Source organism: Chinchilla lanigera, unplaced genomic scaffold, assembly GCF_000276665.1.
Source record: "Chinchilla lanigera isolate Chin_1 unplaced genomic scaffold, ChiLan1.0 scaffold00013, whole genome shotgun sequence".
In the NCBI taxonomy this organism is placed as follows: Eukaryota; Metazoa; Chordata; class Mammalia; order Rodentia; family Chinchillidae; genus Chinchilla; species Chinchilla lanigera.
In genome coordinates, this window is record NW_004955414.1 from 31,999,416 (window position 1) to 32,003,655 (window position 4,240).

The 4,240-nt window shown below is 45.5% G+C and overlaps 1 protein-coding gene across 1 annotated transcript in view; it reads right to left on the minus strand.

The window, feature by feature from the left end:
• The window catches only part of Pik3c2a (phosphatidylinositol-4-phosphate 3-kinase, catalytic subunit type 2 alpha), a 103,570-nt gene extending 103,255 nt beyond the window's left edge, over positions 1-315 (minus strand). Inside the window, exon 1 of the mRNA XM_005380376.2 lies at positions 139-315. The gene's annotated coding sequence lies outside the window, so the exon portion shown is untranslated. The remainder of the gene's footprint in view (positions 1-138) is intronic.
• Between the last annotated feature and the right edge of the window lie 3,925 nt (positions 316-4,240).

Sequence of the window (4,240 nt, forward strand, 5' to 3'; positions counted from 1 at the left end):
GGAGGCGGCGGGCCGGGCAGCGCCGACAGTGCGGGACGCAGAGACCGAGAGGGGCGCAGCGAGCCCGGCGGCCGCGCCCAGGGACCCTCGCATCCGGGCTCCCCGGTGCCCGCCCCACCCGCACCGGTCGCTCCTCACCTCACGCTGCCTGAGCCTCTGCCTCCACTGCAGCCAGAGCCGTCGCGGCCGCCGAGGTCCGAGCCATTTTACCCTCAGCTGGCCCAACCGCCACAACAGACTGCAGGGCCAGCCAAGCGGATCGCGTCACTTCCGGCCGGGCAGCACCGCCTCCCTTGCTCAGGCGTCTTGCTGATTGGCTGACGCGGACGACCTACCTGAAGCGCTGGGCGGGGCCAGGACGCTTCCTCTGAGCCTGGAGCTAGGGTATCAGGGGCCGGGGCCCGGCTCCCCCAGCGAAGTCTAGCGGCTTCGGGCTAATTCCGAGCGGGAGAGGACGTGCCCCGGACAGCCCAGCCCGCCGATTCCGGCCCGGCGTCCGAAGCGCCTCCAGCTGGCCTGTGCGCCGGAGTAACCTATTGTTCCCTTGCCCTCTTTCGGGGCTCGGCCCTCGTTTCCATCTCCGCTTCGGCTCCCAGATTTGTAGTCTTGGGCGCAGGCCGCGCTGGAATGAGTTTGGATTGGAAAACTGAAAAGAACGGGCAAGACAAAGATCGTCCACTCCAACCCAGCATTTACCGAGCCCTCACTGACGATCAGGTGCTGTGGCCTGTGTAATTAGTAACCCATCACGTGGGTTCTGAAAAGTGCTTGGTAGTGTGTAAAGCGCTTTCACGTTAGTGTCTCATTTAATCCTCACTACAGCCAGGTAAGGAAGATAGCACCGAAATAACAACTTGGAGCCAGACGGCCTTTTCTGGGTTACAAAATATCTCCATAGCCAATCTCCATAATAATACCTTCTCCATGAGAACTAAAGAAGTTTGTGCAATGTTCACCCCTCCACCGAGCGCTTTAAAAAATTACATAACCATGTGAAGCAGATTGGAAAAATATCCCCATTTTACAGATTGTCAAGCTGGAGGAAGGTTCAAATTCAGTTTTGAGGTACTGCCTAACCCTGAACAGTGAGAGAAGAGGATCAGCGCCTTCTAGGCGTGTTAACGTGATAGACTTGATTTAGGTTACAATGGGCCCTTTCCCAACTCAGAAGGATAGTACGGAAATGTTTAAGGAGAGGGATAGCAAAAAAAAAAAAACAAAAAACTGGGAGCTTCTACTTGGAGACAGAAAGGTGGGAGCTCTAAATTGAAACCCTCAAGGAATCTGCCTGATTCCTTTTTCTTTCAGTGGGGGAGGGGGCTGCGGAGTGGGTGAAACCCTCTAATTCTTCCATTATAATCAACATGCCTGCACCTTTCTGTGGATGGAGTGAATGAAGATCATTCAATCCTAGCTCTAGTCCCAGTTGCTGAGGAGACTGAGGGAGAAGGATCCCTTGAATCCAGGAGTTCCATGCCAGCTTGGGCAACATATGGAGACCCTGTGTGAGGAAGAACGGTCATCATCAAGAAATCAAATAACAATAAATGCTGGCGAGGCTGTGGGTTTGGAGGAGGAAATCTACGTTATTGGTGGGAATGTAAACTAGTATAGAAATCAGTATGGGGGCTGCGGATTTAGCTCAGCGGCACGGGGCCTGACTGGTATGTTCGATCCCTGGCACCGGGGGAAAAAAAATCAGTATGGACATTCTTCAAAAAAACTAAAACTAGAAATTCCATTTGACCCAGCTATTCCCCTTGTAGGTATCTTCTCAAAAGAGTTAAAGATGTCGTGTTAATGATACATGCATACCCAGCACAATTCATAATAGCTAAGTTTTGGAAGTAGCTTGTATGTCCATCAACAGATGAATGTGGTACTTACACACAATAGAGCACTATTCTGCCAAAAAGAAAGATAAACGAGTCATTGGTAGGAAAATGAACGCATCTTGGGACCATGTTAAGTGAAATAAATTAGACTCAAGAGCTTAAATATCACATGATTTATACAAAAATCTAAATTACAAATAAAGAGCAAAATAAAAGATGAAAGAGGGAGGTAGATTTCAAATGGAAAGAGGGAGAGGAGCAAAAGAGATGAAAAGAGGAGTTAAAATATATGCACACGTACCAGCTCTACACAAGGAATGTAAACATTATGCACTGCATATATGTACTAATAAAAAGGGAGAAAGGAAGCAGTACTATTCTATAGTGACATCCAGAAGCAATTTACGTTCACAGCTACCAACCCTGCCTTGTAGCTTTTCACCAACCTCACCCCACACACAGACAGACATGAACTTCCAGCAAGCTTTACACACCCTAGAAGAATGTCCCTTAGGAATCACTTGAGTTCCACAGTATTGTTCTGCTTTATCTTCTGATCAGAAGAGGAATTTCCAGAATTGGCAGGTCTCTCATAACATTAAAAAGCGTGGGGGAAAGGAATTATCTCTGGGCTGGTTTCCCACCTTCTCCTGGAGAACCCAGTGTGCCTTGACGAAACAAAAGGCCTTGAAAGAACACGGAGTCTTCAGGAAAGATTAACTGACTTTTCTGTATCTCTGATTTTTTTTCTTATGAGAAATATTTCCTCCAGGTCCCAGCAGCAGGAGGCTCTGGTATTTTAGTTGCACTTCTGAGACCAGATATTATTAATGCTTTTGAATGGCCCCTGTTTGGTAGCCTCTAATCAACCAGAAGGGTCCCTAAGGGGAAAAGAAAGAGTCTGATGATTCTCCAGGTTCTAAGAAAGTATCTTTTCCAAATTGCCCAGTGTCAGGAATCTGAACTGGTAGCTCTTCTGGCAATGGTTTGTGAAGATCCATGTTAACACCAATACAAATTTCTGAAAGTGTAAACTGGTGCTGCTGTCATTTAGAACCAACTAGAATACAATTAGCAGCCACTTCTCTTTTCTCTCTCCCATTGGCTTCAGTTTTTAAGACATAAGGATAGAGAACAGGATTGAGGAGGAGGCATTGCGTTTTACATGTTCCAACCCTAACTTCCCACAGAGAACTTTACAGTACCATGAATACTCCCAAATTTCTTCCATTGCTAAATGAGAAACTGGCAACTTAAGAAAAGACTACAGTAAAAATAGTGGCTGACAGTTCTTGAGCATTTCCTAAAGCCAGGCCCTGTTCTTGGCGCTTTACAAATATTATCTCACTGAATTTCTCTAACGTCCTTAATAAAAAGATCATCATTATATATTCATATTCTAGTTGAAGAATTTAAGAAACAGAGATGACAGTAACTTGCCCCAAACCACACAATTATTAAATAGCAGATCTGGTATCCAAACCTGAGTCCGACCACAGCCCAGGCTTTTTAATCACACATTGCTCCTAATAAGCCAAGGAGATTTTAACAGCTACAAAAGGCCATTAGTGAGTGGTTCTGTCCCCCTTTTCTCTCCCAATGCCATGTCCTCACACCATAGGAGGACTTGCTGGGTACTGTACCACACAAAAAGTGTGGTTGCTCCCCTTGGAAGTCACTACCTAAGGCAGATCACACTACCATAGAGAAATAACGCTCAAGACATTAAATGTGTAAATAAGAAAAGGATGTGGTTCTTTGAAAGAATAGGAAATATTTGTCTTTAAATGATTCATGAAGGGGCTGGGGATTTAGCTCAGCGGCAAAAGCGCCTGCCTGGCAAGCGCAAGGTCATGAGTTCGGTTCCCGGTACCGGAGAAAAACAAAAAAAACACAAAAAACAAAACAAAACAAAAAAATAAATGATTCATGAAAGAGGCAGGAGAGAGAATGCCTTGAGCCCCTACTTTCTATATGTAGAGCACTGTGCTCTATGTAGAGGATGTAGTGGTAAACAGGGCAAGGTGTTTAGCCTCATAGACAGCATAGAGTCCAACAGGGAAGACAAGAATTAAACAATTACTTGAATGATCATTTCATCTCAGTTGTGATAATGTGAAGGAAAACTACAGGGCTCATAGATTTGGACTGGAAGGCACTACATAGCGAGACTGTCTCAAAAGGCAAAAACAAAACAAAACACATATTTTTCACAGAACTAGAGAAAACAATCCTAAAGTTCATATAGAACCAGAAGAGACAAAAACAATAGCAAAAACAATCCTGGGTAACAAGCATAAATCAGGAGGCATCGTAATCCCAGATCTGAAGTTATAAAGCTACAGTGATAAACACAGTGCAGTACTAGCAGAAAAACAGACACCTGGATCAATGGGACAGAATAG